At 37.6% G+C, this 26,019-nt stretch overlaps 1 long non-coding RNA gene across 1 annotated transcript in view; it reads right to left on the bottom strand.

The window, feature by feature from the left end:
- The window catches only part of LOC135364326 (uncharacterized), a 90,452-nt gene extending 66,941 nt beyond the window's left edge, over nucleotides 1–23,511 (bottom strand). Inside the window, exon 1 of the long non-coding RNA XR_010411203.1 lies at nucleotides 23,396–23,511. This is a non-coding gene — a long non-coding RNA (uncharacterized LOC135364326). The remainder of the gene's footprint in view (nucleotides 1–23,395) is intronic.
- Nucleotides 23,512–26,019: the final 2,508 nt, after the last annotated feature.

Consider the following 26,019-nt stretch of genomic DNA (forward strand, 5'->3'; position numbering starts at 1 on the left):
TTATGGTTTTGGTCTAAAATAATGCTCAATGTCTTCAGTAGGGGAATTACTTATAGCATAAGGACCAGAGCATTGCTTTGTGCTGCTATTTTATATTTAAAGCATTGCCCATTCACCATACCAATATATTTCAAAGATTCCTATTACTTTTACTGAGCACTTACTATATATCAGAAACCGTGCTGGAAATAAGAGTCGGAGAGATGAAAGAAAGTCCTGTTTCCTGGCACTCATTGGCTAGTGAAATAGGATACAACTGAACAGATGATCACAAGCCAGTGTGACAAGTGCTTTGATAGAGGTGTCATAAGGTGCAATATATCTAAACCAGACCAGGCCTGTATTTTAACCATAAAACGTTGGGTGAGGTATGGTGAGGCCAGATGCAGACCCAGAAAGAGAACAGAAAAGACTTTTACAGTTTTTTAATACTCACAGTTCCCTGGGGAGAACACAGCATTCTACACAGGACCACTCAAGGGAAGAACCTGGGTTAGTCATAAGGCAGAAGGTGAGAGGGAAGAAAGGGAGATGCAGCTGGGAGCCAGTTTAGGATTAGCAAATTTGCCTAACTTCAGAGAGCTCTGGGACATTGGAGCTGTTCTTGATTGTCTTACCCAGTCCTGGGACAATTAGGGTGGGTGTTTCGAGGCTCAGAGTGGTTGGGGTGTGGATTTAAATCAGCTGCTCAAGAAGGGAAACTAACTTCTAGCCAGGACCTCAAAGTGTGTCAAGGCAGTATTTTTAAAAAACTGTATTACAACATGATTTGAGGTGAAGGATCTCAGGGATAATAATTTCCCAAAAATATTGAAGTAGAGCTCTGAAGGAATATTAACGTGCATTCTCTTTGTGTGGGATAGGTTTACAATGTTTATCACCTACTGAGAGATATAATGATGACTGCAGAAATTAGAGTTAATATTTATTATCCTTTTGATTACAAAGAAGGATACAAATGTAAGACATCAGTATTATTTTGGGGACAAAATACTTGTTCTTTTTGCCCTTGAAACACTTTTGCAAATTTCCTACAAAATTAATTGATATCATCAGCTGTATATTGCACAAAAATGATTACAAGAGAACAACTACAATGTATTGGTAAGTATTCGGTTTCTGCACCGCCTATTTACCTAAGCAAAGAATACCACAACACCACCAATATGAAATCTAAATTAAAATGAAAGGTTTTTTGTTGTTATAAGAATGATGACTACTACTGATAAAACTGTCAAAAATTGGGGCACCTAGGTGGCTCAGCCAGTTAAATGTCTAACTCTTGATTTTTTACTCAGGGTCCTGAGATCGAACCCCACATCAGGCACTGCATTGAGTGTGGAGCTTGCTTAAGATTCTCTCCCACTGCCCCTTCCCCCTCTCTCCTTCTCTGTTTAAAAAAAAAAAAAAAGGAACTAAAAAAAAATTAAAAATTAACAGGGTCACCATCTCTTTCTGCCCCAAATATAGCAAAACCCTAGTTCTAATCTTGTATTTCCTATTTCCACTGATGGCATTATTTTCTTACAAAATGTTTGTCTCTCTTTCTCTGGCTCTCTGTCTTTTTCTTACTAGTCCTCCCTACTCATTTTACTCCTATTGTCATGTAATTGTTGATTCAATTTCCATAATGCCTATCAAATTATGACCTTTATTCTGGCTTTGTTTCTCAATCTTTCTAGACTATGCTACCTTATAAGCCTCCTAATCAATTCCCTGCCTTATTCTGTCTTCTCTAAAATCCATCCCAAAGTGGCCTTCATAAATACATGTTCACTACCATATTGCCCCATCCTTAACTCTCTAAAGCATTAAACTAATCATACCACTCCCCAACTCAGAAAACTTAAGATGGCTCTCAGGCTTTTATTGGCAGTGTCTCCAACAGAAGAGAGTACACAAGACAATTCACTGGGGATTCAGAAAGAAATTACTATGATATCTGTTCATCTAAAAGCATTTAGAAATAATATTACTCATATTAAATTCTATTATTCACAATATCCCAATGCCATCCTGAGAGACCATGTGTTAGAGTCCTATGACACCCTCACACCTTAATTTACTTGAGCACATGGCAAAGTATATGAGTTTATATACCAAGTAGTCATTTTTTTCCAATGACCTACAACAGAATCTTTAAAACATTTTGTAAAGAGATGCAAAGGGCTGAGCAAACTATATACACAATACAAAGGTTTGTTGGTTATTTCATGGAAGAGCATTTAAAAGAGGTATGGGGCACCTGGGTGGCTCAGTCAGTTAAGCTTCCGATTCTTGGTTTCGGCTTAGGTCATGATCTCAGAGTCCAGAGATTGAGCCCCATGTCAGGCTCCATGTTCAGCGTAGAGTCTGCTTGAGATTATCTCTCTCCCTCTGCCCCTCCTCACCTCAAAATAATAATAATAGTAAAATAAAAAATAAAAGAGGTACAAAATTTTAAGAAGATATATACATTTTTCTTTCATAAAGACTAGTAGTTTCCAATTGTACTAGTCCCTTCTATAATGATGAGCGGTTTTCAGAAGTATATTGCCCAACAGATGCTGAAAGATTAAATACTTAATCTCTCCCCCCAAGGTAAAGATTATAAATTAACAATGAGTGAGAAAATAACTGCTGTTCAAAAGAACTCATGCTATGTAGAAGGCATTTAGAAAATGGGTATTTGGAAATATATCTGCCCTATGTGATTTTGTTCCTGAAAAAAAAAAACCCTCGATTTTGCAAACTTTAAAAAGTAGAAAAAGGATATTGTAATGTGTTAAAAGATTTCCCAAATTCAAAAATTTATTAGGCTCAAAACTACTTGTTAACAGAACAAGAATACAACATAAATTTCTGATAGACTGAGAAGAATAGATGATTGGTATTTAAAAAGATGGAAATTTACTGCTTAATTCAACAAAAGTCTCTACAAAATTGATGGATAGGATTTAAAAACAAATGTGATTTAATAAGCCAGGAAAATGGTACTTTTTCCCATTTGTAGCTACATTATTTTGTGAGGTGTTATTTTTAGCTTTAGTCGTGGTTAAAACCAAATAAAAGCAAATTTAACAGAGAACCAGATTTTTGGTTGCTGTATCACATAGAATTAAACCAAGATTTTATAAGCAATGAAGAGAATCTACTCATATTGTTCTCACACAAATTAATATAGTTAATATTTAATGATGTGATAAAATGTTAATAGTATTTTGGGAAGAGAAAAAATGGGTCATATGTGACTAATAAATAAAACTAAGTAATACATAAAGATACTAAAAATATTTAAAATATCTTTATGTAGTGATATATGGGTATACATGCATCCATATATGTATATATAGTTGCACACTCAATATATTTTTGTTTCCTAATGAGGTGCAAAATATAACAAATTAGGGTCTCATTTGAGTTGTTCAACCTTGACATTATTGACATTTGGAGGCCCAATAAGTCTTTATTGTGAGGAGGGGACTATCCTGTGCTTAGTAGAATGCTTAGCAGCATCCCTGGCTTCTACCCACTAGATACCAGTAGCATCCACCCATAAGTTACAATGTAAAATGTTTTCATATATTATAAAATATGTTCTGGAGAGAAAAGGCATCCCCCATTGAAAACCATCTGTCTATAGAGTAAATTTCAAACTCCTCAACCTGACATCAGAGTCTTGCACAATCTGAACCCAGCCTAAATTTATAATCTTATCTTCTATTAATCTAATTTCCAACATTATCTTCTCTAATTTTGCTCACTAATTACCCTCCATTGCCACCCTTTCTGCACATACACCTTATTACATTGTTACATTAAATCTGCCCTTCATCATTTACCCCTATGTTTTTACTAATGGCTGGAAAGATAATCTCATTTCTTTATGACAATATCTTACTCAATCCTCAAAATCTATTATAAATTATGCCCCTTAAGGCTTCCTTTAGATTTCCTTTTTAGAAGCAACCTGCCCTCCACGTATAAAATTAACCTCTCTTTTAGTTTTTAGGGCAATTTCTCTTAGGTTTCTCTATTTTCAGTTTTTTCTTCCTTCTCAAACCCACACTAGCTCTCTCGTAAAAACTGTGTACAAATTTAAATTATTGCTAATGCTATTGTTAATGTGATCATTTGCTAATGAGGGACAATGGCATACAACTCAGTCTTTAAGAAGAAAATGATAAATTTGTATATATTTAAATAAGATGTTCAACATATATTACTAACTGAAGAGTCTGAAAAATGTAACTTATGAAATACTACATATATTATATCTTTGAGGAAAAGATAAACATTATCCTTATGTACGCAGAAAAAAATTATAAAAAGACAGACAAGTAACTGTAGCAGTGGTTATTTTTTGGGATGTGAGAAAGGAATAATAAATTATGGAATAAAACTTGTAAAATTTAGTGTATTTTTCATGGTTTATCTGCATTTTCTTGTTAGAAATCTGTTCCTTCTAGCCTTAGCCTGTACATGGAAATGGTAGCCATTTTTACACTGATCTTTTAACACTGCTTTTCTCTCTGTCTGTCATCCTGAGTCCTGTGAGAGTTTGATAGAAGCTGTTTCTAAATCATTACTAGTTAGTAGTCATTTCTCTGTAGATATCCAGAAAGGTAAACTGAAATTCCTATCAGGAGAGGCAAGAATATTTCTTGGAAGAAAGGGTTAAAGTTTAATATTTGAATTAAGGTCAGTATGTCTTCTGGTTTTACTCTTAAGAAGAGAAGAATTTAGTCAACAAGACAGCTTGGCTTTTCTAAGATCTTCCTTGCTACCTCAACCAGACACCTCAACCAGACCTGCTAGGTTGGTTGGGCATTTAGATTCCTCTTTCACCTTTCTAAAATAAAAAGTAACAACTCATAAATGTCTGCTGCAAGGATGAATCTAGTCCCCAACTCTTATTTTTCCACGTAATGGCTAATTCAGTCAGTCAATGGTTTATAGTCTCGGTCACAAACTGCCAAACTGTCCGCTTCCTGTACTGGGAGCAAAGGAAGATACTGAGCTGCCTTTGAGAATTCGTAATGGAAATGTTGAGTCCCATGACCCAGACGAGTCTTAAATGAAAATTTCAAGGCATATAGGAAAAAATTTAGAAGAACTTTCTTTGCAAGGCACACAGTATGAAAAGCCACTCAAAGTTCCCATTTTGGGAGCAAGAACATTTTTGCTGATTTTTACTGCAAATTGCCACAGATAACATGGTAATTATGTATGTTGAAAATAGTCTAATTCTGAGTCATTCAGTAAAAATTAAAGAAAAATGATGGCAAAAAAATCTATTTGAAAAACTCATAGAGAAGCCCTTTCAAAATAGCATCCAAATTTTCCTAGGAGAGCACCCCCCTTTGGTCAGGGTCATTTGATTGAAAAGCTGATTTCTCTGAGCATCTGTTTTATCTCTTAGAGGAATCATAAATTTTTAACTCATTAAAAGACCACAAGCCTAATACAAATAATGTAGGATACAAGATAAATTATTAAAGGAGTAGAACCATTCAGAGGACGTTTTTCTACTTTTATAAAAAATAAATAAAACTGTGAGTAAGAACATATGAACACAGAAATAAGTGGAAGAATAATCAGAATGTGGAAGACAGAGGCAAGGCAATAGTTACTGGGAGCCATCAGGAATCTTACAAGTACAGAATTAAGAGAACATCTTCTTAGGGGTGAAAGGACCTAATTCAAAAATCTTTCTTTTGTCCTCAGTACCAAGGCAAAAAGAAAATTTAAGACCTGAGTCCTGAAGTCCACATTCTTACCGAGATTTATGAGCACCATAGTACGTTTAGTACTTGTGGAATATTCAGCGCCTATTGCATTTCAGCAATATGGGCCGACAGCAGCAATGCCCTACTGTTGTTAGAGCAGCCTGGTGGTATCCCAGGGATTTCCTGGTCCAGGAGCAGAGGTCTTCCATCTCTTTTGACTCCCTCTTATGGAAGAAACATAACACTTCTTCCACCGGGGAAGTGGAAAAAAGGAAAGTGCCTTTTCTTATCAGCTTCCCATCAGGAAAGAAGATGTAAGAAAAAAAAAGAAAAAGAAGAAGGAAAAAAAGAAAGAAAAAAGGCCCTTTGAGTGTTCAGCTATGAATTCTAAGACAGGAGAATGTTGTACTTAGCACGACATCTTGGCTCTCTCTGACTACTCTTAAAATAATTAGGAAAACACCTGCCTGTTTATTCTGTATCTGCACTGTTATAAGCATGGGGGAGGGGGCCAGAATCTCTGCCTGTGTGTTCACTATAGTGGTTTCATAGTTTTAGAATACAGGAAATAAACACTTATTTGTGAAATGAGTGGATAAGGACTCACATTGCAACAATTATAGCAACTCCTGGAATGTTGGCACCTACCTAGAAAGTAAAGTTGTTACCTTCAAAGATAAAACACTGAGTCATATTCGAAACAAATATAATCCTCATGTAGATTTTGATGAAAGAAGTAAGTGTGAGATGCCCAAAAGTCTAATCTTTTTGGCATGGTAAGTTTTTATAAAATCATTCAGAGTTAGTGAGGTTTGTTGACTGTAACTTCAATATGTAGTACCAAATAATACCCAAATCCTCAGATTTATTTTGGATCAACAAAAACATTAATTGAGGACATAGAATATGCAGGTTACCTATGTGTATCCAACATGATTCAAACTGAGAAACAGATCCAGTGGTCAACATATATTAAGAGATTTATTGCAAGGAAATGACTTACGTGATTGTGTAGGCTGGCAAAGCAAGTCTGGAATCTGAAAAGCAGGATGGACTCCTTCAGCAAGTGGTAAAGCTGACACCCAAAAGCAGAATTTCTTTGGGGCAGCCTCAGTTCTTTACTGAGGCTGTTAAGGCCTGTCAATGGATTCAGTCAGGACCACTCACATTATTTAGGATGATCTTCCTTTCTTACCTCCAGTCAACTGATTATGGACTTTAATCACATCTACAAAACACTTTCACAGAATTATTAGATTAGTGTTTGATCAGAAACTGTGGACTATAGCCTAGCCAAGTTGAAACATAACACTGTCCATCACACTGTTTGATTAGGGGAAGACGAAGATGATAAAATATGCCTCCTTTTTTCAAGCGCATTAAAGAAATAGTAAGACATCTCCATGAACACAAGGCAGGAAGAAATTGCTTCCTCTAGACAATTTTAACTGAAGTGCTATGGAGAAACATAGAAAGGAAAAATGACTTCTGACTCAAAGGATAAAAGATCTCAAGACTGAGATGGCATTTAGGCAACAGGATCTAGACCACAGTGTACCTTCACCAATAACAATGTAACTTCGAAAAACTCATCTAACCTCAATGAATCTCAGAATGATTCTTAAATGGGGGTCATAAACTTGCCCTGCTTAACTTGCATTTTTTGAAAATAAAATGTGAAAATGTAACTGAAAACATTAACTAAATGACAAAATATTTTTTTTCTAAATTTTGATATTATGGTGGGTTGAATAATAAGTCCCAAAGATGCCCATGTCCTAATCCCTAGAACTTGTGAATATGTTGTTACTTTAAATGGCAAAAGGGATTTTACAGATGTGATTAAAATTAAGAATCTTGAGATGGGGAGATTATCATGGATTATATCTTTGTGGGCAAGGGAGTCAGTAAAGTCAGAGACAGAAAGGAAGCCCTGTGATGACAGATGCAGAGCTCAGGATGATGTGATTGCTAGCTGGAAGGGTACTATGGGCCAAGGAATATGGGTGGCCTCCAGAAGCTAGAAAAGGCAAAGACACTCTTATCTAAAGCCTCTGGAGGGAACATGGCCCTGCTAACACTTTGATTTCAACTCAGTTAAATCCATTTTGGACTGCTGGCCTCCAGAACTGTATGATAATAAATTTGTGTTGTTTTGAGCCACAAATTTTGTGGCAATTTGTTATAGCAGCAGTAGGAAACTAGTGCATACATACGGCCTTGAAGGGTATTTATTGTGTCAAAAGCGGCTATTTGTCCCCAGTGTCCATCCTCCTTTGTCCATCTTTAGCTGAAGGCATTTAGAATAAAGACTAATCTTCCTTTGCAACCAGGATGACAGATAACTTAAGTTTTTGCCTGGGCAAGGTAAGGGGAAGAGAGGTGTGCAGCTTCTGAGAAGTGTCCTTGAAGGATATAAGCTTCTCCTTTATCTCTCCTCTCTCTTTCATGCTGGCTGTAATTAGGATGTTATGAATGAAGCTAGACCAGGCAACTTTGTGAGATGGAAACGCATGTTGAGGACAGCAGAGCAAAAATAGACAGAAGAGCAAAAATAGACAGAAGGAGCCAGGGTCCTTGATTGTAGAGTCACTATATTAATTCTTAACCAAGTATCCAGACTTTTATATGAAAGACAAATAAATTTTTGGCTTGTTCAAACATGATTATTTTGAATTTTCACCCACTCACAGCAAAACTTAATTTTACCTAGTATATTTCTACTTCTCAATTAAATAGACATTTTTTTGCATACATGATAAAAAATGAGTATTAGGTAAAACTCCTACCCATTAAGGCAAAATAAAATTTTATTAAATGAAGATATTAAAAAATATGATGTTAACAGAAGGAATACCATAGGGGCGCCTGGATGGCTCAGTCAGTTAAGCATCTGACTTCAGCTCAGGTCATGATCTCAGGGTCTTGGGATTGAGTCCATGTCTGACTCCTCACTCAGCAGGGAATCTGTTTCTCCCTCTTCCTCTGCCCCTCCCCTTGCTTGTACTCACTCTCTCTCTCCCTCTGTCTCTCAAATAAATAAAATCTTTTAAAAAAGAAGGAATACCATAAGTAAAAATATAGAATCCAAATCTCTATACTTTTTTCAAATGTAAATAAGCTGGTGTATTCTAAATAAAAGACAAATGTTCTGATCCTAACTATTCACCATGCCCACATTCATATCCCTATTATTAATTCTCTAAACAACTACCATCCATCATCAACACTGGACTTAAAACTACAAACACATTCAGCCTTCTGAGTGTTTTAAGAAGTAGTCTGTCTGGTCAGAATCATTTGGAAGTCAAAAAGTCTTCATGCAGACATGCTGATAGAGAATATGTGACTATTATTACTATTGGTAAAGAAACATTAAAAAGCATTCCTTTTAGTATGCAGAAAAGACCACAACACTACTATTGTTCAAAATAGTAATGAGGTCTTAGTCAATGCTATGACATGAGGTAAAATAAGAGTGATCAGGATGGAGAAAAAGATGAAACTGTTATTATTGGCAGATATTATACTTATTACCCATGTAGGAAACTCAAAATTATCAACCATGATTACAACTAAACAAAGTATGACATGTTGCAAGATGCAAAATTAATTTTAGGCTTGTCTACAAGGAATAATCTAATATTATATCTTATATTACAATAAAATAAGGTCCCACTAAAAATAATAACTCTAAAGATTTTAAGAATTTAACACATCAAAAATGTATAAGACTTTGACTTATAAGACTTGGTTATAATTTTAAACCTCTTTTAAAAGATATAACCACTAAAGAAATTGAAATGTTAACCACCAGCCTCTCTAGTCCCAAACAGCCTTTATAGTTGTGTCCTATGAAATAAGCAATAAATAGAAAAATTTCTATCTGCTCCGGGTCAAGTTCCCCAGGAAGCAGACTCTGAGATGGACATTACCATGTGGTAGTTTATAAAGGACTTGACTGGGGATTAAAATCTGTGGGGAGAGGGAGGAGGCAAAATTGAGCAAAGAAGAAACTGGGCTGTGATCCAGTCACAATCAACTCCCCCAGGGAATTCTGAAGCTGGGGACAAGGGTCATCAATCAGTTATTGATGCAGGCAGTCTCAATGGATGCACATCACAGACCTGAGCAAGGGAGCATGATGTTGAGAAAGATGGCTCTCTTCAGTCAAGGACCATCTCCAGAAACTGCTGAAATGAAGGCTGTTGGCCAGCAATACTCTCAGCAAGAGAGGAAATAGATCTTTCGATCCTCAAAGAGGGAGCTGGGTGGCAGAGCATAGTGTCCTCTATAGGCTAGTCTGTGTGCTGCTCAGATCCACTCTTCTGTTTAATTTCTGGGAGCAGCTCCTACAGGATTCTGGGGGACTCCCTCACAGGGGAAACTTAGAAAAGGAAGTCCTTCTCCTTGCAGCTGGTACTAATCTTCCCTGTTATCCATTTGAGATTCCATTTGAGCTAGCAATTCTGCTGGTTTCTAAGGAGACTGAGCCCCTGATCATCATACCCTTCTCAGGTTGTGGCCATTGCCACAATTTACCATAAAACCTGGGCAAGAAAATGCCAAGAAATGCACTTTGGGTGACCTGAGTGCCACCTATACGTCCCCCTGTCCACACTGTGTAGCAGCAGCTTTCTATCTGCTAGTTATCAGGGTCAGTCCCCCCACCAGAATGTTATTCCTTTTTCTTTGGATTTCCCTAACCAAGATGTTCAAGGTGCCTAGGCAGGAGGAATCCATCTTGCTTTGGGAACCTATACGTTCAAACCTGCAAAACCCACATTTGTGGGATGGGAAGCACAAGTTCTCTGAACTGGGTCACTGGGACTGATGTTACATGAGGCCATTCTGAATCCCATCCCTTGTTTCCCAAATCCATGCAGCACATGTTGGGAACACAGCATTGTGTTCATTGTGTGCAGTGTGTGCCGCATGTACCCCCCAGCATAACATCCCGTCTTTACTAGGTACTTTTTACTGAGCTAGCACTTCAGCTGTGCTTTCAAAAGACCTTATCATTCTAACGGTTTGGCCATTTCTGAATGATGCAGTATATGATAGCACCAGTGACAAAATTCAGACACAATAGGACATATAAGTAAATAAAAGAGAAAAAAATAAGCCCTGCTCTTACACAGCATATATTCTAGTTGTAGAGGATAAAAGATTTTACCAGAAGCTATAAGCAGTAAACTTGTATCTTCTTGGCAATGTAGCTATATATACATTTTGACAGAGCTACAAAGAGAAATGGTCAAGTTTACCATCATAGTGAGAGACTTCAGTATACCTCCCTGAGTAATAGACAGACCTAACAATAACAACAAAAAGAATATAAAATATGTAATAGCATAAAAACAGCCTGCCATTATAAAGAACATAACTGCAAACAACTGTAGAATATACAATATTTTCCTGCAAACTTGGAACATTTCCAGCTATTATCTACATTCCGGCCCATAAAACTTATCTTAGTAAATGTCAAAAGATAGGAATCAAAAAAACCATTTCCTCTGTCTGCAATGCAATTATGTTAGAAATAAATGTTCAAAGGCTGATTAGAAAAATCCAATGTGTTTGGAAATTAAGAAACTTCTAAATAACTCATGGGTCAAAGAACTCAGTGAAAATTAGAAAATACATAGAATTGATCATGAAAAAATACATATCAAAATCATAGCCTATAGCTAAAGCAGTTCTTAAAGGAAATTATACAGCTTTAAAATGACCATATTAGAAGAGAAGAAAAAAATCAAAATTAATTAGCTAAGCTTCTAATTTCCGAAGTAATAGAAATATAAAACATAGCCAAAAAGAATTTGAAGAAAATAAGGAATATATATAATAGCCAAAATAGTGAAACAAAAAACAAAAATAAAATAAAGAAGTAGGAATGCCAAAAATTAAGGCTAATAAAATTAACAATACTCTAGTGAGACTAATCAAGAAAAAAATGAAAAAAGGCTCAAATAAATATGAAAAAAGGAGTAATATTTGAAAAATTATATGTAGTAGGCAATTTCTGAGGAAAACATCACACACCACAACGAAATTAAGAAAAAACCCTGAAAACCTGGTTTCTTCTATCCATTAAATAAATCTTTACTAAAATTAAAAAAAAAAATAGGTGTGTACTTGTTTATGGCAGCTTCTTTAAATATTAAGGGAGCAAACAGTCAAAATTTCCAAGAAATGAGAGAGAAAAGAAACAACCTTCAACTCAATATATGAAGCTAGAAAAGTAAACTATGACAAGAATATTATTTAAAAATAAATTATGGGACAATCTCAGGAACATAGATTCAAAAGTCCTAAATACAACAGAATTAAATCCAGCAATGTATATAAAAACTTATACAGGGGTGCTGTGAGGGCACCTGGGTGGCTCAGTCGTTAAGCGTCTGCCTTCGGCTCAGGTCATGATCCCAGAGTCCTGGGATCGAGTCCCGCATCGGGCTCCCTGCTTGGCACAAAGCCTGCTTCTCCCTCTCCCACTCCCCCTGCTTGTGTTCCTGCTCTCGCTATCTCTCTGTTAAATAAATAAATAAAATCTTTAAATAAAAATTAAAAAAATAATAATAATTAAAAAAAAAAAAAAGAAGGTGCTGTGAATTGTGTAAGACTGTTGAATCACAGACCTGTACCTCTGGTCAAATAATACATTATATGTTAAAAAAAAAAAAAAAGAAGAAGAAGATATCAGGAAGGGAAAAATGAAGGGGGGAAATTGGAGGAGGAGATGAACCATGAGAGACTATGGACTCTGAGAAACAAACTGAGGGTTCTAGAGGGGAGGGGGGCGGGGGAATGGGTTAGCCTGGTGATGGGTATTAAAGAGGGCACGTTATGCAGGGAGCACTGAGTGTTATACGCAAACAATGAATCATGGAACACTATATCAAAAACTAATGATGTAATGTATGGTGATTAACATAACATAATAAAAGAAAAAAGAAAAAAAAAACTTATACAGAAGGACTACATTTGGTTTAGCCTAGGAATGCAAAGACTTTAATATTAGAAAATAAATTTAATTAATTTGCCACATTAATTTAAAGACTAAAAAATATAGGATCTTGATAGTAGATAAAATTCAACATCTCTTCATAGTTAAGAGATAAAAGACTTAGAAAATTAGAAATAGAAACAGAAACTGTTTATACCGATTAATGGCACTCCTTGCCCCACCCTTGAAAACAACAGTTGAATGCATTTTTATGATTATTTCAAGAAAAGATTGCTCCCCATCGTCACTTCTATTCAACATTGTACTAGAAGTCCTTTTTTTTAAATTTAAATTGAATTAGCCAACATACAGTACATCATTAGTTAGAGGTAGAGTTCAGTAATTGATCAGTTATGTGCAAGACTCAGTATTCATCACATCATGTGCCCTACTTTTTTAAAAGATTTTTATTTATTTATTTGAGAGAGAGAGAGAGAGAGTGCGAGCACAAAGTGGGGGAGGGGCAGCGGGAGAGGGACAAGCAGGCTTCTTACTGAGCAGGGAGCCAGACGCAGGCTTGATCCCAGAACCCTGGGATCATGACCTGAGCTGAAGGCAGCCACTTAACCAAATGAGCCACCCAGGTGCCCCACATTACCTGCCCTCCTTAATGCCCACACCCAGTTACCCCATCCCCCACCCAACTCCCCTCCGGCAACCCTAAGTTTGTTTCCTATAGTTAAGTCTCTCCTGGTTTATCTCCCTCTCTGACTCTTCCCATTCTGTTTTCCCCTCCCTTTTCCTATGACCCTCTGGGCTGTTTCTTATATTCCTCATGTGAGTGAAACCATATGATAATTGTCTTCTCTGATTGACATTTCACTCAGCATAATACCTTCCAATTCCATCCATGTTGATGTAAATGGTAAGATTTCATCCTTTCTGATGGCTGAGTAATATTCCATTGTGTATGTATACCTACACACACACACCATATCTTCTTTAGCCATTCATCCGTCGATGGACACCTCGGCTTTTTCCAAAGTTTGGCTATTGTGGACATTGCTGCTATAAACACTGGGGTGCAGGGGCCCCTTCGGATCACTACATTTGTATCTTTGGGGTAAATACCTAGTAGTGCAACTGATGGGTCATAGGGTAGCTCTATTTTTAACTTTGTGAGGAACCTCCATACTGTTTTCCAGAGTGGCTGTACCAGCTTGCATTCCCACCAACAGTGTAATAGGGTTCCTCTTTCTCCATATCCTCACCAACATCTGTTGCTTCCTGTCTTGTTAATTTTAGCCGTTCTGACTAGTGTGAGATGGTATCTCACTGTGATTTTGATGCTGAGTGATGTTGAGCACTTTTTCATATGTCTGTTGGCCATTTATATGTCTTCTTTGGAGAAATGTCTGTTCATGTCTTCTGCCCATTTCTTGACTTGATTATTTGTTCTTTGGATGTTGAGTTTGGTAAGTTCTTTACAGATTTTGGATACTAGCCCTTTAGCTGATAAAACATTAGCAAATATCTTCTCCCATTCTGTCAGTTTGGGTTTTGTCGACTTTTCCTTTGCTGTGCAAAAGCTTTCTATCTTGATGAAGTCCCAGTAGTTCATTTTTGCCTTTGTCTCCCTTGTGTTTGGAGACATGTCTAGCAAGAATGTTGCTGCAGTCAAGGTCAAAGAGCTTGCTGCCTATGTTCTCCTCTAGGATTTTGATGGATTCCTGTCTCATATTTAGGTCTTTCATCTGTTTTGAGTCTATTTTTGTGTGTGTGGTGTAAGAAAATACTCCAGTTTCGGGCGCCTGGGTGGCTCAGTTGGTTAAGCGACTGCCTTCGGCTCAGGTCATGATCCTGGAGTCCCGGGATCGAGTCCCGCATCGGGCTCCCTGCTCAGCAGGGAGTCTGCTTCTCCCTCTGACCCTCCCCCCTCTCATGTGCTCTCTCTCATTCTCTCTCTCACAAATAAATAAATAAAATCTTTAAAAAAAAAAAAAGAAAGAAAATAGTCCAGTTTCATTCTTCTACATGTTGCCGTCCCATTTTCCTGACACCATTTGTTGAAGAGGCTGTCTTTTTTCTATTGGATATTCTTTCCTGTTTCATCGAAGATTAGTTGACCAAAGAGTTGAGGGTCTATTTCTGGGTTCTCTATTCTGTTCCACTGATCTATGTGTGTCCTAATCAGCACAATAAGGCATCAAAAGTAAATTAAATGTGAAATAATTAGAAATAAGGAAATAAAGCTATATTCAAAAAGGAAATAAATGTACAGTTAAATGATAAGAATGGAGAGTTCAGCAAGTGTTCTACAGAAATTAAATGCAATTTTATACACTATCAACAAATATTTATCAAAGGTTAAAAAGATATTTGCAACAGCACAACAAAAAGTACCTAGGAATGTATAAAATTTTTATAAGGAAAATATATAAAATTTTGTTGGAAATATGAAACTACCTAAGTAAATATTGAAACGAGTCATGCTTGTGGAGTAAGGACTCAATACCATGAAGATCCCTGGGGAATGACAGAAAATAGAAACACTATCTGGTAGCAAAGTGGTGCTATCACATCATCTTCAAAAATCAACTCCTGGGGAGGCCTGGGTGGCTCAGTCAGTTAAGCGTCTGCCTTTAGTTCAGGTCATGATCCCAATGTCCTGGGATGGAGTCCCGCATCGGTCTCCCGGCTTAGTGGGGAGCCTGCTTCTCCCTCTCCCTCTGCCTGCTGCTCCCCCCTGCTTGTGCTCTCTCTCTCTCTCTCTGACAAATAAATAAAAATCTTTTAAAAAATCAACTCCTGGGGCGCCTGGGTGGCTCAGTCGTTAAGCGTCTGCCTTTGGCTCAGGTCATGATCCCAGGGTCCTGGGATCGAGCCCCGCCTCGGGCTCCCTGCTCAGTGGGTAGCCTGCTTCTCCCTCTCCCACTCCCCCTGCTTGTGTTCCCTCTCTCACTGTGTCTCTCTCTGTCAAATAAATAAATAAATAAATAAATAGAAATCTTTAAAAAATCAACTCCTAGTGAATAAAGATTTCACTGTGAAATGCAAAACTATAAAATTTTAGGAGATAAATAAAAGAATATCTTACTGACATCAAGGAATGGAAAGATATCTTTAAAAATATACCAAAAAAAAAAAGGGAAGCCACAAAAAATGAGTGATAAACTATGAATTCTGGTTCATTAAACTATAATATAAAGAAAGTTAAGGGCGCCTGGGTGGCTCAGTTGGTTAAGCGACTGCCTTCGGCTCAGGTCATGATCCTGGAGTCCCGGGATCGAGTCCCGCATCAGGCTCCCTGCTCGGCAGGGAGTCTGCTTCTCCCTCTGACCCTCCTCCCTCTCATGCTCTCTGTCTCTCATTCTCTCTCTCACAAATAAATAAATAAAATCTTTAAAAAAAAAAGACAATTTGGATGAAAGCATTAAAAATGACAATGCCAGTGAAATGAATTAATTAAAAATATATGAAACAACATGAATATTGGGAGAAAAAGCAAGTCACATAAAATTATTCAGTATTATTCTATTTATATAAAACATACAATATTAAAAATTTATCTTCAGGAGTGATTGATTACAACAAAGGACAAAAATTCTTCCCATCTCTAGTTGCACATTCTTTTGCATATGTGTAATAAAATTAGAAAATCAGTGTTGAAAAATACCTTAGAGTTTACCTGACACACCAGGGAAATTCTAGTGATTGATAGGTTTTTTCTCCTCCATATAAAATCACCTATTCCACTCAGTTACATCAATGTGTTCTTATTCTTACCTCTCTAAGCAAACCATGTCCTCAGCCCTGTCTTCTTCAAATCAATCTTTGGATTAAGTACCATTACCAGAGCACTCATTATTTGCTCAAGGTATTTGTAATCTGAGAAACTGATCCATAAGCAAATAATTGAAATTGTAAAGAACAGGACAATAATTTCTATATACACGACTGAACAAATTACCACAGGCATACCAAAGAACAGTTTTGTCCAGAGGAAACAGGAAAATGCTTTCCAGAGGAGGTGACATGTGGGACTATGAAATTCTTCATAAAAACTTTGTCCATATTATTTTAATGCACATAATTTGGGTATAGTCCTTGATTTATAGTATTCACACATTCACCATCTCAGTGTCACCAAAATGTAATTACAATCCTATGTGAATTTTCAGAAATAAAAATATATTCCTCTTCATCCTTTCCCTAGACCATGTCAGTTCCTTCTGTGTTAAAAAAAAATTTTGAAGTGGTTTGTATGGAGCTGTGATTTTTTTTTTTTTTTTGGAACTGTGATATTTCTTAAAAGCTGTAAGTTTGCTAAAATCCATTGCTCTTTTTAATAACAAATGTGTCCTTTCTTCAGCAAAAGATAACTATGGGAAGTTCTAAACAAATTTCTAAAGAATCTTTATGGGTAGTTTCCCACTTCTCCAGAAAGAAATATGGAAGAGCTCAAAATAGCAGCAATTTAATTCATCTAGATACTGATTACCAAACCTAGGTTACATAAGTCTTGTTTTAAATATTGATTACAGGCATGTTTGATTTAAGGATCTAGATATTAACCTTTTTCCTAGCATTTCTACACACAAAGCCAAATACATTTAGTTCAACAACTGTTGACTCATCACTCATTGTAATCAAGGTACCATAAGAGATAGATTGACAAGTGTGATTAATTCTTGAAATGTATACAAGGCCTATAATAAAGCAAAAATGTGAATGTACTAATAAAATTATCAAAATATGTGTGCAAAGAAGATAAGAAGACCTTATGTCCAACATGGAAAATAGAAAGGCCTCATAAGAGAGCAGATGTCAGTGTCGAGTCCAGCAGAGAGAGCGGAGTAGTGTCTACCAGTTAGAAACCATCACAGAAGCAAAGGCCTTGAGTTAAGAACAGAATGCGGTCAGGAAACACTGAAAAATTCAATTTGATCAGATTATATGTCTGAGTTAGAAAAATGTCCATCTCCTATAACCAATTTGTAGTACATGTATGAAGTTATAAAAGATTATATAACTATATCCAGGCTCAGTAGGAAAAACTGCCACAAGCAATTAGCCAAAATTGCTATGAGTGAAGAAGGTTGGAATGGCAGCCCACAGTCCACGTATTTGCTAATTAGGGAATAAGACATCTGAGGCACTGGGAGAGGTTAGAATAAATAGTTAAAATAAGTCAGGCTCAGAATCTGAACGGCTTTAAATTCCAAACTGAGGGGTTTGTGTTTCATGCATCTTTTAAACTTTAATTACAGAAATAATACAAAGTTTGTTGTAAAAGATTTTTAAAAACCCAAAAAGTATGTAAAGTAAAAACCTCTTCCCTAATACCACTCTAAAGAAGCAATAAGTCAGTATATAATCTTCCAACTTTTATACATACATACAATACAGATATAGAACACTATAAATTATTGCAATGTAAAAATAGGTTGCCATTATATATATAATTTTACAATTCTGTTTTTTGAAGACATCTTTTCATGAAAGTACAGAGATCTATCTCATCTTTCTTTTCTCTTCTTTTTTTTTTTTTAAACAAAGGGAGATAGAGAGGAGGGGAAGAGGAAGAGGGAGAGAGAGAAAATCTTAAGCAGGCTCCACGTTCAGCACAGAGCTGGACGTGGGGCTTCATCTCACAACTCTGAGATCACGACCTGAGCCGAAACCAAGAGTCAGATGCTTAACTGACTGAGCCACCCAGGCACCCTCTATTTCATCTTTTTTTAATTGTAACATAATGCTTCATTGTGTGTATGTTACTGACCTATTTTTATGATTATAAAAACTTTTTTAAATCTGAAAAAAGTTGAGTTGAAACATTTTCAGAAGAGAAATAGGAGGTAAAGAAAACACTTAGGAGATTACTACAATATTCTAAGTAAATTCTAATAATGACAGCTTGAATTGAGACTAAGAGATATGTCAGCTAATGTAATTATAAAAAAAAAAAAAAAATCAGTTTGTAATTATCTTGTTTACCAGGTGGGAACAAGAAAGAACTATGAGAGGAAAGGCCCCATGTGGATGACTAGGGAGATCAGGAAGCTGCCTCTAGAGAAAGTGAACAGAAGGAAGCAAAAAATAGTTTATTGAGGAACTTTCTTATCTCCCACTCGTTTTCTAGTTCCCCATCTTCTTACCAGTTGCCATGTTATATGAACCTGATGGCAAATATTTCCCGAACCCACCCAGTTTTATCTATTCCTGCCATCACTATCCCAATTAATGCCCCATTATCCCCCTCTTGCACTGCTCTCCTTAGACTTCATCCAACACTACTGTCAAAGTCAAGATGGTTCACATGGCCAATGCTCACTAGTATACACTCTACATCTGCTATGCGTCAGCTGCTGGGTTTGCCTTAAACATATGTTGTTATATCAATGAATCTTGACAAAAAGCCACTTTTTGTTTTTGTCACTTTGGTGAAATTATTCAACTTTGCCCTATAAGTCAGTTTCCTCTCCTGTAAAATGGGGATATTAGCATCTGCTTCATGCATCTGTTGTGTGGAAAGTATTAACGAATGTTAATCCTTAGCGTGATGGTGTCATATAGTAAGCACAAGAAAGACAGCATTAATTCGCATGAGTGCTCAACCATACCCACAACTACCTCTGCAGCCTGTCCAACATCACAACTTTCTTGCCTATTATATATTTCTGTACTCCTGTTTTCATATCTCACTGCTTTAACCCATAATGCTCTAACTACAAAGCCTTCCCTGATATGTCTATCTCCATACATGTAAATTCTCCTCACATTTATAGGTCCCACTCACATGAAAATATTGCTATTTTTCCTATCTAGTAGCAATCTCTCACCTGCCTCAATTGCCACAGCATTTTATATGTAGCTACCATTTAACACCTTTCTCTTGAATTTTATTTTTATACATGTTTGTTTACATGCCTTATACACATGGCTTATATACTTATAGGTATATACATCTTCACTTCTAGGCTCTGAGCTTTTGTAGAAGTTGTGAGCAGGACCAATTCTTTATCTTTTATAAAATCTAAAATTATTTTTTTTAATGTATAATAGACACAGCAAAAACATTTGTTGAGGTCTCTGCTAGATACTTTCCATTTGTCCGTCCAAATTCCATCCTGCTATCTGTGCCGACAGCAGACAATGGAGAGGTACAGGCAAAAGATCAGAGGAAGGAAGGAGAGAGAAGTCAGGCTCTGGCTCTCTCATCTGAAGAGTCACATTGAGCTGGCTTCATCCCTTGAGTGAAGGTCACTGCTCCACTCAAGGTGGCCACATCTATAGGACCCTCTCTTTTCAAAACTCAGTAACTGCTCTATCCATTTGTCCATCTGGGCCTAAGGGTTCCTAGCCCTAAGGAACTACACAGCCCCCACATTTGTAAAGAGTCTCTTTATTAACCCTCCCCCTAGAATTATCCATCCTACTGCTTCCCCACCTTGCTGGGACCATCTGCTAAAAGTTCACAGAGAATTTTTAGATAAAGAGGATAGGATTGGAAAGTAACTCCTTAAGGTCTGTCTTATCAACCAAGTGAGAAGAAAAGTCTTCACTTAGACTGAAGAAGACAATAGTGTGGTTGGAGGCTAGAGGAAATTTAAAAAGGATTAGAATAACTGCTGAAGAAAATGCTTTAGGAAGTTAGTTAATGGTGAATAAAGGGTAGCATAACAGCATGGAGGGCTTAATCGCACAGAACTCAATTGGCAAGTTCTCCTGAATTTCTCCAGCAGTGCTTAGCAGAACAAGATCAAGAGGGTTGTTAAAAGAAAAAAAAGCAAAGCAAAACAAAACAAAAGTGATAGGGTTTAACCAAATTGTAAATTATGGATCATTAAAGAATCATGGGATCCAAAGGTACTAGAAGGGTCATAGCCAGAACCCAGGTAAAGGTTCAAAGGGAGGCAAGTAAAGCCAAGAAGAGGTTAGTGGGTAATCTTTCACTTTTAGTCCATTTGGAAGAAACATCAATTAGACTAATCGTGTAACATTACTGATAACAAAAGCACAGTGACTGCATTTTTTTATCTTTTTTTTTTTAAGATTTTATTTATTTATTTGAGAGAGAGAGAATGAGAGAGAGCACATGAGAGGGGGGAGGGTCAGAGGGAGAAGCAGACTCCCTGCCGAGCAGGGAGCCCGATGCGGGACTCGATCCCGGGACTCCAGGATCATGACCTGAGCCGAAGGCAGTCGCTTAACCAACTGAGCCACCCAGGTGCCCGTGCATTTTTTAATCTTATAACCAGACATGACTCTGCTTACTTGCAGTTTAGTTTATGTGCCAAAAGTTAGGCTGCCTATACTTTAAACTACCTTTTTAGATAATAGGATTTGGATAACATTCTTGTTATTATTCAGAAATTCCTCTTTGGGCTCCCTCTGAAAATTTGATTTTGAAAACACACATTTCACTTTCTAGAATTTAAATATTTATAACGTCCTTTTCATTTTGCTTCAGTTCTTACTTTGCTTTCAAGAATTTGCACTTCTGACAAATTAAGAACAACAACCAGATTTTAGACCTTGATGTAAAATAAGCACAAGGGAAAGGAAAAAAAAGAGAAAAAATGCAAAATAATCACATGAACAAAACAATCCAGTTCTTGATTGCAATATGAAAACAGGAGAAACTGCTGTCCATGCTACACAAAGGTTGCCAAGGGAACAATACTTGTACATTTCCTGGTTCTCAAAAAATATACCAATGTAATATTTGTGTCTGTCTCTTTTCTTTTCCTTTTGGAAATCTCAACCAAAAATCTACTCTCAACTTGTGAGTTCTTTGTGATTCACTTCGTAAATTCATTCTTTACTGCTCATATCACAGAATTTACCAAGCAGGCAACATATAAAAAGGCACTGATTTTTTTTTTTCTCCAAAAGTTATGACTGCAAGATACAATGAAAATTTCTGCTCTCCCTGCAGCCTCTAAAAATAGTAAAATATAAAGTGGTTCTGCCTCCAAGTATCTTTCATTTTTGTTAACTCTCTTTCTACTTTCAGATTATAAGCTCCTCCAGGGCAAGTACTAGATCTACAATTTTTTTATGTAATTCCCCACAGAAATTACAACAGGTCTAAACCCAGAGAGAGAAATAAATCTTTTCAGCTATTAAGTATGTATAAGATTAAAGAGCCGTTTTGGAAATTGTGAATTGTTTTTTTTCTTTTCAATTTTTGCAACAAACTCAGGTCTTACAAGTTTACCATCAGTAAATAACCACAGCTAAGAAAAAAGCTGCAGAGGTAAAAGTGTTTTTATTCCATCCGAGGTACTATGTGATGCTCCCCCATCCAGGTTTGAAACATGTAAGCGCAGACGGAAAGGGATTGGCCACTTACTCCTTTAGTGTCTATTCTAGCCATTCCCTCCAGCTGGTGGATGTTGCCGTTCATTTGTGCGACAAATTGAACCATATGGATTAGTCATGAATAATTTTAAGACTATAATTAGGGATTTACTAAAACCAATATTAAATCATTAAGCCTATCCGCTCAAGACATATACTGTTTTTGAAACGAAAATTATTAGTAATAAGACAAATATAAATTAATTTATCTGTCAAATATAGACACATGGATTTGCTAAATATTTATTAAACATTGATATAAATGTACCATATTTAGTGGGTGTACAGTTTAAAAAGAAGACATCTTTACTTTCAAGAAGCTTAAAACCTACTAATACGTTTTCTTGGGAAAAAAATATTTACTCTCACTCTATTATCCTCATCTCAGTGTATAAGAATTTCAATTTTAGATACTGTTAAAGACAAGAGGCCCAATGCTAAGGCCCACATCACCAAATCGAGACTTAATTTTAGTTTCTGTTCTCCCAGAAATGGAACCTTAAACCAGTCAATCAAGAATCACCTAATCAAGGGCGCCTGGGTAGCGCAGTCGTTAAGCGTCTGCCTTCGGCTCAGGTCATGATCCTGGAGTCCCGGGATCGAGTCCCGCCTCGGGCTCCCTGCTCGGCGGGGAGTCTGCTTCTCCCTCTGACCCTCCCCCCTCTCATGTGCTCTCTGTCTCAAATAAATAAATAAGATCTTTAAAAAAAACTGGGGAGGGCGCCTGGGTGGCTCAGTTGGTTAAGCGACTGCCTTCGGCTCAGGTCATGATCCTGGAGTCCCGGGATCGAGTCCCGCCTCGGGCTCCCTGCTCGGCGGGGAGTCTGCTTCTCCCTCTCTCCCCCCACCCCCGCTTGTGTTCCCTCTCTCGCTGTCTCTCTCTGTCAAATAAATAAATAAAATCTTAAAAAAAAAAAAAATCACCTAATGAGTACTAGTGAGGTAATCTGCCCAAAAAGCCCCACACATTCCCTAAAGTAAGTAAATTTGTAATAACCAACTGGAAATTTTGGCCTAGTCTTCCTGCTTCCTTCTGCCTCTAAAAGTCTTTCATTTTTACAACGCCTCAAAACTCCTTTCTATCTGCTAGACCGGATGCTGCCCGATTCAAATCCATTTTTACTCAAATAAGAAATCTATTTTGAAGATTTATTTATTTACCTTTAGAGAATGAGAGGGAGGGAGAGAGCGAGTGGGGGAGGGGCAGGGGGCGAGGGAGAATCTTAAACCGACTCCACACTGAGCTGGAGCCCTGGGGCTCAATCCGTGACCCTGAGATCACCACCTAAGCTGAAGCCGAGAGTCTGAGCTTAACCGGCTGTGCCACCCGGGTGCCCCAGACCCTTAACGTTTTTAACGTTCCTCGGTTTACCTTTTAACAGTTCTGGTGTAAGAAGCTGGAAACCCAGACGCCCAGAGGCGCGCCGGAGGAAGCAAACGTGGGTACCCGTTGAGCCCCTGCAGCCCGCCGCGTTGCCGCCGCCTGGGGACGCCGTGGGGAGGTCCGTCTCGAATCCTCCACAGCTTTTGCATTAGGAGCTTCTAGACTCGGATCGGAGCGTTTCTTTCCCTGGACTGGGTGCGGAAGCTGGCACAGTCGGACTGCGTCGACTTGGAAACCAGACTCGGTCCAGGGCCGGAACGGGTCCGACTTGGAAAGCAGATCAGTTCCGGGGTCAGACTGGGTCCTACTTAGAAACCAGACCCGCTCCAGGTCAGACCCTGAAGGAGTTAAGCTGGACTGGGGGGCCTATGTGAGGCCTCAGGTGAATAAAGTACTGTCTTAAGGCTGAACAAGCAGGTTAACCTTGCCAAAAATAATCTTGAATTACAGTGGCCGCAGTGGAGGACTTTTAACCTAGATAAACCCAACCATTTACGAGGTGCCCTAGAGAAAAAGGGATCTCAGCCAAGGACTCACTATAAAGGGTCGAGGGAAAACTGTTTTTCCTCCTCTACAGTTTCTGGTGACCAGGATGAGACCCACTGAAACACAAGACTCAGTCCAGAGCCCACAGAATCCTGGGAAATGGCAGAAGCCAGCAAAAGGTAAGGATTTTTGTCAAAGTCAGCTCTCCCAGATCTCTGTCTGTGGTAACTGGTCCAGAGAGGAAGGTAGAATTTCATGTTGCCCCTTCCTTTCAGATTGGCGGACAAAAACCCTGAAAATTCAATATTTGAATTGTGACTTGTGAATTTGCTTTCCGGTGCCCGCTGGTTGCCGATCCTTTCTCTCCCAGGGACAGCTATTGCCTTCTTGTTGTCTCATTTTGTGTCCTGAGAACTTGACTTGGTTTTCTGCCTGACTGGGACGTCCAGGTTCATGTGTGTGCAGGCAGCTCAAGCGTCACATTAGGGACCCCAAAATACTGCTAGACGGAAATACGGGTTGCACTCCATTTGCAGCCGGGGTCTTAAAGACGGTAGCCGCTTTGGGGGGAATACTCTAAATCTTTCTTTCGGTTATCTTTGGAAGTGGCTCTGGATCTTAGGAGAGTAGTGTCTTTTGCACCTTCTTTGCTTCCGTAGGGTTCTTGAATACTGTCAGGAATATTTACTGTTTGTTTCTGCTGAAACCTGACAAGATATTCCGAAGAATTTTTTTTTAAGAGAAAACATGTTGATCAATTTACTTTAACTCCTTAATATAGGCAAATCAATATAACTGGCTTGACCCACCCTTGGCTGGTAGTTGGAGAGACAGGCCAAAGTCCAAGTCATTGTCTTTGGACTTATTCCCATGGTGGGGTGGCTGGTTAGAGCTAAGATAGAAACAAAGATTCATCAGTATTCTCAATACCTGATTTTGGACCACTCCCACCCCCCAATTTTAATATCTATACCAATTAAAGCATATAATCACTTATCATCATATATATCTGACTTTACAAAGGACCAAATCGCACTTTTTAGTTAGTGTAGGAAAGATCATAAACTTTGGGTTAAGTCAGGGGATTCAGTTTCCAGGTAAGTGAGTGAGAGCAAGTTACTCTTTGAGAACCAGTTTTATCACCTGCAAAATGGGGAATAATCTCAACCTTGCACGATTATTGTGAGGTTTAAATGCAATAAACTCTTCCATGGTAAGCACTCGGTGATGGAGAGAGATTAGTTCTGACATCTTTTTTGTTTTAATTGACGTATAATTGACATACCATTACATTATCTTCAGGTGCACACCATGCTGATTCGATATTTGTATACATTGGGAAGTATCACCACAGTAAGTCTAGATAGCATCTATCTCCACACATAGTTATAATTTTTTTTCTTGTGATGAGGACTTTTATGCAATATAGTATTTTTAACTATAGTCACCATGCTGAACATTACATATACCTGACTTATTTTATAACTGGAAGTTTGTACCTTTTGACCCCCTTCACCCATTTCACCCAACCTCCCCCCCAACCCATACTCCTACCAACCACCAATGTATGTTCTCTGTATCTGTGAGCTAATTTTTTTTTTAGATTCCACATATTAGTGAAATCATATGGTATTTGTCTTTCTCTGACTTACTTCACTTCGCATATTGGCCTAAAAATTCATCCCTGCTATCACAAACGGCAAGATTTCATTCTTTTTTATGGATGAATAATATTCCATTACACACACACACACACACACACACACCATCATCATCTTTATCCATTTATCCATCAGTGGTCACAGGTTTTTTCCATATCTTGGCTATTATAAATAATGCTGTAATGAACATGGGATTGCAGATAGCTTTCTGAGTTAGTGTTTACATTTTCTTCATATGGATACCCAGAAATGGAATTGCTGGATCATATATTTAATTTTTTGAGGAACCCCCATACTGTTTTCCATATTGGTTGTACCAATTTACATTCCTACCAACGATACACAAGGATTCCTTTTTCTCCCCATACTCACTAACACTTGCTATTTCTGTTGTTTTTGATAATAGCCACTCTAACAAGTGTATGGTGATATCTTATTGTGGTTTTAATTTGCATTTCCCAGATA

The sequence above is a fragment of the Mirounga angustirostris genome, unplaced genomic scaffold (assembly GCF_029215605.1).
Source record: "Mirounga angustirostris isolate CCGP_5_RB_7025 unplaced genomic scaffold, mMirAng1.0.hap1 SCAF_5, whole genome shotgun sequence".
Taxonomy (NCBI): domain Eukaryota; kingdom Metazoa; phylum Chordata; class Mammalia; order Carnivora; family Phocidae; genus Mirounga; species Mirounga angustirostris.